We start from the raw sequence: 14,218 nt of genomic DNA, 5'->3' as shown, positions 1-14,218 counted from the left end.
GAAGAGACATACCACGCCTGGCACCAAAAGGACTTGTAATGTGCTTTAGTGTGTGGTTTGTGCTGGGGCAGGGTATGAGGCTCATGAGAAATAGGGAAGCTGAAGCCGCAGGGGCAGGCTGGGACCATCTGCTGAAGAACCTTGCATGGTTGGGATTAGTGCTGGGTCTGCAGGGAAGTCCTCATAGCTTTGGAGCAAGGGAGCAGAACCTGTTCCTCTCTCACAGGAGGCATCCAGAAAAAAAAAATCGCAGGCCCTGCCAGTGTCCTTCCAGCATTTTCCGAGTGCTGGAGACTGACCTGGCATTGTATTCCTGTTACCTCAGCTAAGCCTCCGATGAGTGAGGAGGACCCTGAATGCTGGAGAGCAGCTTACCTGGGCTTTGCACTGCTCCCTGCCTAGCCCAGCACAGCCCCAGGGCCAGCAGCTAGGATCCCAGGAGCCTGACTCCCAGATCAGGACCTGCATTGTCACCTGTACCCTAAATGACCCAGTGCCCTCTGATCTTCAGACGGCACAGATGGCAATCCCAGAGTCTGGATTCACGCTGGAATCACCAGGGTGGTTGTGAAACTCCTCGGTGCACAGTGTGTGCCCTGAGGTCCGTGCATTAGGTTCTCTGGAACCGCTACCCCGCTGCATCAGGATTTTTCATTCTCATGGGGGATGGTGGCCATGTCCCTGTTTTATGCATCCCTGCTGCCCAGGGAAGGCAAGAAACTCACACAAAAGGAACTGGCCTTCGAGGGTTCTTCCAGCCACCAGCCACTCTGTATCTTTAAGAAGCCTGACTGGCATCCTGCCATGGAAGCCACCACCCCAGTACAGGCCTTGCAAGCATTGGCTGCAGGAGCGAAGCTGTAGCAGGCAGCGGTGCCTGGGGCCGGCCCAGGCATGTAGACTGAGCCTGAGCTGGGCAGAACAAGCCAGTGGCAGTGGTGGCGGCAGCAGCCAGCCCCCAGATGCTCCCGTGAGCTGAAGCAAAGGGATCTTTATGCCTTTCAGAAGGAAGCTCATTCTGCAAGGCTGAGGAAACAAAGGGACGAACTGTGTGTCAGTCTAGTCCAGACGTCTCAAACCAACAGTAAGTCAGCAGGGAACAAGACACAGTTCTCTGCCCTAGGCAACTTCCACACACCCCTATCCACCCTCCCCAAGGGGCCCAAGGTTTTAAGGATGCTGCTCCAGGGGACTGCAGGCCAAAACCAATTAATGAATTCCCTGCTGGAATCCAGTTGGGCCTCCCCTTGAAAAGTCAAGTCTCAGCTCCTGACACCCGGGACCCTAAGTTGTGGGAATGCTTCAAGGTCTTCCTGCCCTTGAGAACCCCAGGAGTTCGTGAGAGCAAAGAAGGGAAAAAAGAAATCTCCAGCTTTGGGTGTCTGTCAACTTTGGGCCTGAGCCCGCTAGGGAGGAGAGAACGAAGCTCATAGCAGTGACTTGAGGGGTGACCTGAGAGGAGGACAGTCATGGCTAATACAGACTGAGGATTGTTGGCCCTATAACCACAGAGCTAGGCGGTCCCTTTTTCTCTGCCTTTGAGAAATGAAAGATACAGGTGAGATAAACTCACTCCAAGAGTCAGCTTGCTTCTGTCCCTGTCGGGGGAGCCAAGGCTGGCTTGGCACAGGGGACTGTGGCAGTATGCTACAGACCCGCGTGTAGCCCAGGACAGGAGGCAGAGCTGCGGGACTGGGGAATCTCTTCTCTGAAGTGCCCATGCCTGTCTGCTGCCTTCCTCCTTTCTGTGCAACTAACCTAGAGGTGACTGTCATCTACCGGGCTTCATGAGCATGTGTGGAAAAGCCACCCATGTGTGAGGGAGGGCAGCAAGGGGAGAGTATATTAGCAGGAAGCAGCATGCTGGTATTGATGGGCACAGAGGGGAGGGGCGGAGCACTGTACCTTCAAAGTAGCTAAGCCCTGTCAAAGGAAGGGGAATTGAAGCCCGGAGCAAGAAACAGAAGGACAGCAGGCTCCGCTAGAAGGATGGAGGGAAACTGAGGCAGAAAGACAAGCAGGGTGGAAGTAACTGAAAGCTACACTGGGATTGTAGATACTTACAATGAAGAATGTTTGTGTTAGCTTTCCGTTGTTGCGACAAAATTCTTGAGATTAATGACTTTAAGGAGGTTTACTTGGGCGTATGATTTCAAAGGTTTCGTTCTCTCCATAGTCCTTTGACCTGATTGTTTTCAGGATAAGGCGAGGCCTTCCAGCATGGCTGAAGCCTGGTAGGAGGAAAGCAGCTTAGTTCATAGCAGCCAGGAAGCAAAGAGAGGAAGGGAAGAAGGGGCTAAAGACAAAACTGCCCCTCCTAGGAACCCCTCACCTACCAACTTCCTCCAAAGCGACCCCACTTTCTGTAGTTCCTACCACCTCCCAAAAGCCCACCGATGAGGTCAGAGCCCACATGATGCCATATCCTCCCGAAGGCCCATCCCTGCTGCGCTGGGAACCAAGCCTTCAATGGTGGCCCACATCATCACAGCCTTAAAGAATCAGCTGCTCTTTCTGGCTTGGGGACTGAATTCCAGGAGGTCAACGGGTGACTCTTGACCTGGCATGATGCATCCATGTGAGAAAACAAGGAAATTCGGAGAATTTCACAAGCGTATCTGAAAGCTCTGCCAACGCAGGCCTCCTGCATCGGCAGAGCAGCTGAAGGCCCCAGCTCGCTTGATTCGGGAGCCTTCGAATTCCTTGGGCCACGCCTGTTTCCGCGCCTGCCAAGTTCCCATGGCTATGGCAGACTTCTGTTGTTCCTAGGCTTTCTAACAAGGATTCCTTTCTATTGAGCACGTGTGTGTGTGTGTGTGTGTGTGTGTGTGTGTGTGTGTACGCACACACGCAAGCACACACTAAGCACATAGGTCTGAACCCTTTCAGTTAATATCAGTTCCATCTCCCTTCTTCAGTTAAGGATGACAGATGCACAAAACCAAATGTACCCCTCTCCTTGACAGATTTCACAGCCTTCCTAGGATATCTGCCAAATTGCTAGATGGTATTTGCATTTTTAAAAAAATAGACTGCATTTCGTTATTTGGGCCTTAAGGGTTTTCCAGTCCCGCCTTAAAGCAGTTAATCGCTCGTGTCTCACTTTACAGCTTCCAAAGCTTTTCTTCAACATTCATAAACCCATGTTATCCTTCCACGAGGCCAGTAGTTTGGTTCTTCTCACACAATCTGTTGGTGAAAACTGCCTTGTAGAAACACTAAATGGCTTGCAATGATTAGCACCCAGGCATAGGTCTCTGGAAAATTAACCCTATCTTTTAAAAAAATTTTTTAATTGAAATCATTGCATGTGTGCAGGCATGTGTCACAGTGTCCTGTGCAGGTCAGAGGACAACTTTGTGGAGTGGTTCTCTCCTTCCTCCTTTGTGTATGTTCTTGGAATTGAGCCAAGTTGTAGGGCTTGGTTGGCAAGGGCCTTTACCTGCAAGACCATCTTGCTGACTCTGAACCTCGTCTTTCTGACTGCCCGGACCTGTACAGAGAGATGCTCTGAAACACAGGAAATGAGGATACCATCTCATTCCGGGACACAAGGCTTAGGCTTCAGGTTGGGCCGCCCAGTAACAGGAACATCCGTTGGAGTATGGCATCTCCCTGTGCACATCTCTGTTTCTATAAAATGGAACAAAGCCCCATCTAGGAGGTAGATGTGGATTACATGAAATAGCATGTGTAAAGTATTTAGAAGAATGTCTGGCATGTGGTAGGCTTTCAGTAAATACCACTCAGCCCCAACTTCATCTGGACTTTGGGGAAGGACATTATTAGCTAGGTGAGTCTATCTCGGCGGCGGCCCCTTGGCATCTCTCTGACCCTGCCTTCTTCCTCCCAGCATTTCGTTCCCATAGACATGTCCCTTGGAATTGAATTTGAAACTGTTATCCCACCTGGGTTCTGCTTTGTACCTGCTGAGGGCCTGTTTTACCTCCAGGTTTTCCTCTAGAAAATCTAGGGCTAGCTCTTGGCTCCAGGATTTGAGGCGAATACCCGTAGCAGCAGTGAGATTGCCTCCTACTGGCGGGTCAGGCCGTCCACAGTGGTTCAGCCTGTGTCCTCTGTGCCCGGACACCCCAGCAACAGCGGCAATGCGCTCTGTTGGAAGTATGCTTGTTTTTCCGGATCTACTAGCAACTTCCCTTGTCTTGAGAGAGACACTGTCCTTTGTGGTCTTGGACCTTTGGTGGCTGGTGAAGAAAGGTTATCTATCCTTCTGTTGCCTTGGGGGTCCATCTTTGTTTCTGTTGTAGAGGAAACACCTCCACATCTCACCAGGGGTTCTCTACAAGGTTCAAGAAGTGAGGTATTCTGGTTACATAAGTGTCCCCCAGTGGTCCATGTGTCAAAGGCCTGGTCACAGGCCTGTGGTACTGGGGAGGTGTGGAAGTTTGAAGAGGTCAGGCCTGGTGGGAGGCGGTTAGGTCACTGCAGGCATTCCTCTGGAGGGAATATTTGGCTCTGATCACTCTGCTTGTTCTTTGTTTCCCGTCCTCTCTGAGGGGAGTGCTTTTCCTATCGTATACTCCTGACATGATATTCTGCCCCTACTCAGGCCGAGGAGAACCCCTCTGAAACGTTTGAAACTGCCAGCCAAGATAAACCATTCCTCTGTTTAAATTCATTTATCCGGGGTATTTGTTAGAGTAACAGAAAGCTGGCGCATACCAGCTCACTCGTGTGGTAGTGGGAAGGGCAGTAATAAGGGCCCGATCCTCTGTCATTCTAGCGCTCACTCTATACTTACCTGAAGTCAGTAAGTCAAGAAATAGCTTAAGTTGGCTCAGTGCGACACAAAGGGATGAAGAGATCAGTGTTCTGTTCTCGTTGTCCAGAACTAAGACTGGAAATGAACACAAACACCTCAGGAGAGTGTAGCTCAGGGCCGGAGAAGCGCTTTGATGAATAGTGTTAGCGTCAAACCAAGGGAGCACATGTACTGAGTGCCACCTAGGCACTGGACACCTACCAAATGCGTAAGTTAAGGTACTGGATCGTGAGCTTGGACCTAGCAGAGTTCCACAGAGGCTCGTCGTCAGTCTTCTCCTTTCACCCCGAAATGCTCTACAGAGCATGGAGTTTTTATATTTTGTAGACAAAAAAAAAATAAGTCATCTCAGAAAGAAAACCAGTGGGGCTGATTTGAACCTTGTCTGCCTGACCCTTCACATTGCAGCTCTTCCCATCGTTACCTCATCTGCAGCTTGTCCCTTTGAGGAAGATGGAATCTGTTGCATATACCGAGTGTTGCATATACCGAGTGTTGCATATACCGAGTGTTGCATATACCGAGTGTTGCATATACCGAGTGTTGCATATACCGAGTGTTGCATATACCGAGTGTTGCATATACCGAGTGTTGCATATACCGCTCGGCGAAGCACCTGAACTAGTGATATCTGTTGAATGAAGGGCAGGGTTCCATGTGACTGTGGTGGTCGCTTTTCTTCTCTCTCCTGAAGCCCCCTCTACTCACTTTTGTCTCCTTACCCTTCCATCCAAACTCATCCAGGTAGTCCCCACATCTGGACTGCCTCTGCCCTGCCCCTTCTCCAAGGGTGCTAACGATGCTGGAGGAACTTGGTTAACCATGTGTTTCTTGAACTGTTAACAGCCTGGTCCCTAAGGCTGCCTAGAAAGCCTTCTTAGACATCACCATCACCTCCTGACTGTTCTTTTCCCTCACTCCTTTCTCAAACCTCATGGTCAATGGCACAGAATAGATCAGGTATTAACATACCTGAACAGCACTGACGATGAAGAAAATTTGAGGTACCAAGGCCCACCTTGACAATCACCCCAACATCTTTCCTCCTTTTATCTTTCTCATGCTAGGGAGAGGTGTGATCCTACCCGGGGCTGCCTCATCTCTCCTGGAACCCCCTCTACCCATCGTTCTCTCTCTCATGGTCGTGCCTTTCCCTTTTCAGCCTAGGTTTTTCTTTCCCGATTGGCTCCTTCCTTGGGTCAGCTGTGTCCCAAGGTCACAGGGTGATAGAAATGACCACAGGTGGCCCCTGCTTACGTGGTCTTTGCAGATACCAATTTCAAAGACACGGAATATTATTTCCCTGCCATTACACATAGAGTGACTCCAGGAGTCACGTGACCATCCCTTCTAACGTAATTCTGGGGCTGTGTATATAGCTAGAGGCAGCATGCTCAGCCTGCAGGAAACCCTGGGCTCAATCCTGGCCGTGGGACACATTGTATTCATGAGGAAGGGTCATTTTGATTGATCATCCAGGTCTGAAATACATACTGAAATAACAGCCCCACCAGGGGTGGGGAAGGACAGTCTTAAACCTTTTGGGTGGGGTTGGCAAGATGTCTCAGAGGGCAAAGGTGCCAGCCACCAAGCCTGAAAACCTGAGTTTGATCCCTAGGACCTACGTGGTGGAAGGAGAGAACCAACTCCTGAAGTTGTCCTCTGGCTTCCGCACACGTACTGTGGCAAGTACACATATGTACAAACATGTACACATGCACACATACAAATAAAAACGTCAGAAAGTGATTTTTAGAACTTTCTGACATGTAACATCTTCTTTGGGGTGCCATGTGTCACATGCTATCCCACAAACACCAGCAGTGTGTCAGCCAGACGTTCTGGAAGGCAGGAGCTCCAAACCTGAGAGTCAGCACGACCACATACCCTCTGCGGTCTTCTGGAACAGTCTTTCTGACCTGTCCTGACTTTGGTGGCTCCAGAATGTCCTTGCTGTCCTGGCTTAGGCCCTCACCCCCACTTCTTCCCCCCTCACAGGCCACACCCCTTTTGTGTTTCTCCTGCTCTTTGTCAACTCTTTCTTCATAGACGTCGCCACTGGACTTCGGGCCACTCGGTTGCCCACGGGAATCCCATTTCAGGGGTCTTCACGTAATTATATCAACAGACACCCTTTGTTTCCCATAGAAGGTCATGCTCACAGGGACCAGGAACTCAGGCTCGGTTGTTTCCTTGGGGAAATCGACCCACTACGATACAGGAAGAAATAGGTGGTTCCGAAGCACCACTCCTTGACTGCCCAGCACCCACCTTTTCTAGGCAAACAACTTTGGAACTGTGCTGTCCAACCTGGTCCAGGTTACAAAGTCAGCTGGCAGGTATTCTTCTTGGTCAGGTATGAGTGTCATTCTTAATCATTCCATTAGTTACTAATGACAAATGCTGGGCAGTGGTGGCGCACGCCTTTAGTCCCAGCACTCGGGAGGCAGAGGCAGGCGGATCTCTGTGAGTTCGAGGCCAACCTGGTCTAGAGTGAGTTCCAGGATAGGCTTCAAAGCTACAGAGAAACCCTGTCTTGAAAAAACAAACAAACAAACAAAAAACCAAAAAGACAAATGCAAATACATGCAGCATTTAACACAGAGAAGAATAGGAGACTGTGATGAAATCCAGTTGCATTTGGTGGTGGAGGGCGGAGGAAAGGACACGCTGCTATCACTCACAGACTGGTCTATTGCAGAGGCCTGACAAGGAACATGTTAGTATCTGCTGAAGAATAAGAGTTCCTTTGGGCTGACGAGGAAGGGGGACTTGATTGGGGGAGGGGGAGGGAAATGGGAGGCGGTGGCGGGGAAGAGACAGAAATCTTTAATTAATAAATAAATAAATAATAAAATAAATAAAATGTCTTTAAAAAAAAAAAGAGTTCCTTCATTAACCAGAGGATGCCGGACAGTGCTCTCCAAGAGACTTCCCTTATCATTGCTCTCAGGAGGGGCATCAGTGAGAGTGTCCGCTCCAGAGACTATCAGCTCTAGCCTCTGTTCTCAGGCAGAAGTAGAGAAATCTGAGGTTGGCCTCTGGTAATTGAACTATCATTTACCATAGGTGGCTTAGCTGAGGTCGCTCAGGCAAGATGACTCTCTGACACTCTTACACAGTGGCAGAAGGGTTCACTTTCTGAAAACTCCAAGGGCTGTCTGTCAAGCAGAGCCACAAGCCTCGGCAAGTCACACCCCGGAATCTGGACTCTGTCCTTGCCGTGTCTCCTGGCTCATTTCCTACACTCTGCCCTCCCCTAGCTTCGCTGTGCAGATTCTTGGCCTCTGCCCTGGACATGGGGAGCTGATGGTGGGGTGGGGCTGATCCATCTGGCCCTCTGCTGTCTCCAGTGGGCTGTTGTTTGAGGGCAGGGCAGGCACTGCTGGGGGTGGGGGAGCTGGGGAGGAAGGCCTCCTGGTTTCTGTGCTGTCCCCGGCTATTCTGTCCTTCTCCCTGCCTTTGCTTGCACTGGGAGCCTAGGACAGGGAATTAGGCTTTTGCAGGCCTGAAATGTGATTTCTGGTTCTTGGTTCAGTTTGTTAACTGGCTCCAGGCAGAACGATGAGCTCCTGGCTGTGGACCCTTTTCCCCACCTTCCTGAAGGCAGCTAGGACTGAGGAGACTGAGGAGCATCTCTTTTTCTTTTTTACTTTAATTTTATTTGTGTGTGTATAAGTGTTTCCACAGGTGTGTGTGTGTGTGTGTGTGTGTGTGTGTGTGTGTGTGTGTGTGTGTGTGCATGCGTGCAGGTGTTTGTGGAAGCCAAGTCCAACTCAGGTAGTCCACATCGGTCTCTCACTGGGACCTGAGACCCACCAATGGCTGGCCAGCGAATCCCAGGAATCCTCTTGTCTCAGCCTCCCCTCTCTGAGATTGCTAACACGCTGCCATGCTCAGCTTTTTACACGGGTGTTGGGGATCTTGCTCAGGCAAGTAGTTAACCAGCTGAGTCATTTCCCCAGCCCCACGAATGCTATTTTCTTGTAGAACAGGCTGCAGACGTGGTCCGCACATACTATCGAGCTATCTCTTCCTCCTCTTTCGAAGTCTTTTCCATTTATAGCCTGTCTGCACATGAGTATTTGAGTATTGACACCAGATTTCATAACAGAGATTCCAGCTACTTTGTAACCTGGCAGTTACTGACCGTACAATTCAACACGCTAACAATTTTCAGTGTGAAGTTCAGAGGCATTGAGTTATCCATATTATTTTGCAGCCAACACCATCATCCTCGTCCCTTATTACTGTCCCTTTACCAGCCACTAGGAACGACCACTCTCATGCCCTGACTATCTTTGTGAATTTTATTTCTTTTGTTTTTCGAAGATAAGGTTTCTCTGTAGCTTTTTAAAAGCCTGACCTGGAACTAGCTCTTGTAGACCAGGCTGTCCTTGAATTCACAGAGATCCGCCTGCCTCTGCCTCCCTAAGTGCTGGGATTAAAGGTGTGCCCCACCACTGCCCGGTTATCTGTGTGAATTTAACTCGTCTGGATACTTCACATAAATGAAATCATAAAGTATTTGTCTTATATCTGGCCTCATTTGCAGTGGCTTTCATGATGTCTTCACATCTGTATAACAGCATGCGCAAGAATTTCGCTCCTTTTTGGATGGTATCGCGTTAGGAGTATACATGAGATTTATTTGTCATCCATCAGGATTATTTGTGTTGCTTCTGCATCTGGGCCATAGTGAATGATGCTGCCAAGAACCTGGGCAAATGAAAATGCAGTGAGTTTCCTGCCACCCGCCCTTTGGGCACATTCCAGACATGGGCTTGCCGGATACACGGCCACTCGCCGTCTAGTTTGTTTGAGGAAGAGCCATTTGATCTTCAAAGAGGATCCACCATTTCACATTCATGGCAGAAATGTTCAGGGTTTACCTTTCTCGAAATCTCAGCCAACCCGTATCTCTGCTTTTGCCTTTGTTTCTCTCAATAGACTCCCGATTATATCCCTGCGGTTTGATTTGGACTCTGTGATGGTTCGGAGTGCCAGCCTCTTACAATAGCTAATTGATTTGTCCATTTCTTTTGGAGAAAGGTTTATTTAAGCTCCTTGCTCATGGCTTAATTGGGTTATTCATTTGTCATAGCTGAGTGGTGGGAGTTTATATTGCCCATTCTTAAGCATTGTGGTTCCACGAATCTTGAGATCTAATAGAGGATCTGTCTCCTAAAACACATGTCTGGGGTTTTGTTGTTGTCGTTGTTGTTTATAAATGATATGATATTTCCTGGCCCTTTACTCTTCCATATGCATTTTGGAATCAGAGCCAGGCATAGTGGCACACACCTGTAGTCTCATCAACTCAAGAGACTGAAGAAAGAATCACCCGAGTCCGTGAGTTTAAGGCCAGCCTGGCAACATAGAAGGACCCCATCTCAAAAAATAAATTTGAATTGGTTTGTTGGGTTCTTTTAAAATAAAATCATAAAATATTTCTAAGCTGGCGAGATTGCTTTGTTGGTAGAGTGTTTCTGCGCAAGCATGAGTAGCTGAGTTCAAGCCCCCAACCCATAGGGAAAAGGTGGATGCATATAATCGCACTCCCGAGAAGGCATAGACAGCTGGATCTCTGGAGCCCAGTGGCCAGCCAGCCAGCTTGGCTATTCGATGAGTGCCAGACGGGGCTGAGAGATGTTACTCAACATTGTCCTCTGGCCTTCATGTCCACATGTGCTTGTATACATATGTGAATAAACACAGAATCACACATATACAGCACACACACACGCATGTGCATGCATGCACACTTGCTAGACTTTGGTTGAAAATGCCCAGAATGCTTGTGCCAATTTAGAGAAAAGTGACATATTCATGATACCAAGTCTTTCTGTCATGAACAGAATTTTGTCTCCATTTGTTCTTCTTTAAGGACTTTTAGTAAAGGTCTCCATAATGGGATTTCATGTGTTTTCTTAGGTTTATGTCTGTGTATACTGTCTGTGCTTTGGTGGCCTCAGGTTGTCCTGGCTTAGGGCTCACTCTCTTCACAGGCCCAGACCCTGTCTTTTCTGTCTGCACAGAAAATGAGTATTTGTTGATTGATATAATGACATGAAGACTCTTGAGATGAAATCACTGTGGATCAACTGAGTGACCTGAAGTCCAAATGGCAATGCCTAGGAAGGTTTTAAGACTGTCCTTTTCCCATCCCTAGCGTGGCTGTCAGTCTATTTCAGATCTAGGTGGTCAACCAAAATAACCCGTCCCCCTGCTCATGAGCATGAAGTGCCCCACCCCTGCCCAGTGCTGGGGATTGAACCCAGAGCTTCCCAAATGCTAAGCAAGAGTTCTACCACTGAGCTGTGCCCTCAGCCACAGGACAATGGGTTTTCTGGTCAAGGGATGGTCACATGACTCATGGAATCATTCTATGTGTGGCTGCAGTGAAATCATAGTCCATGTCTTTGAAATTGTTATCTGCAAAGACCATGTAAGCGGAGGCCACCAATAGTCATTTCTGTCACCCCATAGAAGAAACCATGATTGCAGAGAATACCCAATATTATCTATAACCAAATTATCCAAGTTCATAATAGATTTCAGAAAAATTTTAGACATGAAATCAACCCATACAAGTCAATTTCACTTTCATTTACCACTAAAGCTAGAAAATAGAATTTTACAAGATACCAAAGCTGGAACAGGTCAGAAAGGAATGTCCCAGAAGCCTGCCAGGGGGTGTGTGGTTCTGCTGACTCAGATTTAGAGCTCCCGCCTCCAGAACTTCTAGCTAACACATTTCTGGTGTTTGCGATGTGGCGTGTGATGTGTGGTAGTCCAGAGGGGCTGTTACATGCCGAGAAGGATTTTTATTACGTTTCTGATGTATTTGTTTGTGTGTACACATGCCACAGCATGCGTGTGGAAGTCAGAGGACAACTTTCAGGAGTTGGTTCTCTCTTCTCAACACGTGGACCCCAGGGATCAAACTCAGGTTGTCAAGCTTGGTGGCAGGGACCTTTGTTTGCTGTGCTATCTAGCCAACCCCACCCAGAGATTTGTGACAGGGTCTCTCACTGGGACCTGGGACCCTGACTGGATGGCCAGCAGTCCCGGATTATAGAGAGGCTAAGAAAGTATAATCATCCTATCAGGAGTGAAGGGATTTTGAAGAGATACCTACTGACTGTTAGACAATGAACCCCAAGGAACTGGGGTTTCTCTAGGAGTCTCTCATTGGAGAAGGAAAAGGCTGGGCCCTGATGCCAGCCATAGGGGAACAAGTGTTCCAGGAAGAGATTTTTCATAGTGATAACTCCACCCTACAGGACAGATGCCAAACCTTGTGCCAGGAGCCTAGACAGCACCTCGTCAGAACTACTTACTTATTTACACCTCTTATTGCCCCGTTTAAACTTAAACGTCATGTCCGGACCCAGAGATGAACTTGGAGGGCCACTGATCCCCTTTATACGGTCTTCTTCCCAGTGAGGCTGTGATGAGCAAACCCCTTCTCTGCTTCTATCACTTTCCTCCTCTGGCGGACCAAGGCAGGTCGTCAAGCCTTGCTTTTTAGGGCTTCCTTGGTCCAGGCTTTGACTCTTAAGGACTCTAGTAACCAGGAAACTAAAAGCAGCCACAGTACTTGACTGGGCTGTGCTGGAGCAAGAGAGCCAGGAACGAATGCTAAGTTTCTCCAGGTGGCCAGATAAGGAGCTAGGAACTCAGGTTCAGGGCTGTCTGGAATGCCTACCCCATGACGGGTGGTTTCTGAAGTGAAGCATTAAGCTGGGAAATCATTGCTGGGTGTCAGCCTGGACTTAAGGTCACAGGTTTATCACCTGGTGATCTTGTGATGTACGCGCCAAGAGGTCTGATGACTCACTGGTGTGTGCCTTGGTGAGGTGTCCTTCCCGCTAGACGTTTCAGGTGTGTTGATTGCACCATTCATTAATCGGGGTGTAGCTCATGAGTGTGTGTATGTGTGTTTGTGTGTGGATGGATGCATGTTCATGTGTGTATCCTTATTGTGTGTCTGTGTGTATGTATCTTTGTGTGTGTGCTTGTTTGTGTGTATATGTGTGTGTATGTTTGTTTGTGTGTATGAATGTGTGTGTATGAATGTTTGTGTGTATGGATGTTTGTGTGTGTATGAATGTTTGTGTGTATTGTTGTTTGTGTGTGTATGGATGTTTGTGTGTGTATGGATGTTTGTGCGTGTATGCATGTCTGTGTGTGTATACTTGTTTGTGTATATATGTGTATATCTGTATGTTTGTGTATGTATGCTTGTTGTGTGTGTGTGTATTCATGTATGTTGTGTGTGTGTACATGGAGGTGAAAGCCAGGGAACAATCTCAAATGTCATTCCTCTGGCACTGTACACTTTTTTCTTTTTTTGAGGTAAGATTTGTCACTGGACTGAGACTCTCCAAATAGGCTAGGGTAGCCCGCAGGTGAGCCCCAGGGAATCCTCCTGTCTCTACCTTCCCAGCGCTGGGATTACAAGCACGTGCCAGCACACCCAGCTTTGTGTGGGGGTCTTGGGGATCGACCTCAGGTCTTGTGCTTTCCAGGAGGCACATTATAGCCACGTTATCTCCCGAGCCCTCCCCACTGTTATGGTTTTCATAAGCCTGTGCTCTCCTAATCGAATTCAGTAAGTTCAAAGGTCATATATTTTTATTAGTACAAATAGATTATTTATCATCTTGCATCCCATGGCTGTGCTGGACAGGTGGTGGTTGTGTACCTCCACAAATGAGATGAGGAGTCCTTCTGCCTTAGTGCCTACATGCGGTGTGAGGGGCGGGGAGCTCAGAGGAGATTGCGGCTTTACACACAATGGGGTGACTAAAGGCAAAGCCAGCCAGCCAGAATGGCACTGTTCTATAGCAAGTGGGAAAGAGCGCAGCCTGCTCCTCGCAGCCACTCGGGTGCCCTTTACCCAGGTGATAACGTTGAGGCCCAAAAAGGTGAATATCTGCCCAAGGTCCATAAGGGTAAGAGCAGATCTGCAGCTTGGAGTTTAGTCCACATTCATCTTATCTAAATGTGTGCAGGTTTCTAAACCAAGAGAGAGAAAGTATGTGTGTGTGTCTGTATATCCATTCTTGTGTGTGAGTGTGTGTGTGTGGTGTCCATTCTTGTGTGTGTGTGTGTGTGTATGGTGTCCATTCTTGTGTGTGAGTGTGTGTATATCCATCTTGTGTGTGAGTGTGTGTGTATGGTGTCCATTCTTGTGTGAGAGTGTGTGTGGTGTGCATTCTTGTGTGTGAGTGTGAATACTTAAGGACAACCTCAGGTGTTGGTCCCCATTTCTACCTTGATTGAGTCAGGGTCTCTCTTTTGTAGTTCGCCATGGCGTATATCAGGCTATCTGGCTTTCAGGGATTCTCCCATCTTCATCCTCCATCTCCAGCTACAGCAGAGGTTCTCAACCTGTGGGTCTCGACCCCATTGGGATCAAACGACCCT

The 14,218-nt window shown here is 48.4% G+C and overlaps 1 protein-coding gene across 1 annotated transcript in view; it reads left to right on the top strand.

Moving 5' to 3' along the window:
- Positions 1–824: 824 nt before the first annotated feature.
- Dglucy (D-glutamate cyclase) overlaps positions 825–14,218 on the top strand; it is a 76,675-nt gene continuing 63,281 nt past the window's right edge. The window contains exon 1 of the mRNA XM_075948047.1: positions 825–1,084. The gene's annotated coding sequence lies outside the window, so the exon portion shown is untranslated. The remainder of the gene's footprint in view (positions 1,085–14,218) is intronic.

This window comes from Microtus pennsylvanicus, chromosome 14, assembly GCF_037038515.1.
Source record: "Microtus pennsylvanicus isolate mMicPen1 chromosome 14, mMicPen1.hap1, whole genome shotgun sequence".
NCBI lineage: Eukaryota > Metazoa > Chordata > Mammalia > Rodentia > Cricetidae > Microtus > Microtus pennsylvanicus.
The sequence above is the reverse complement of the archived record's forward strand: the minus strand, read 5'-3'. Positions and strand labels throughout refer to the sequence as shown.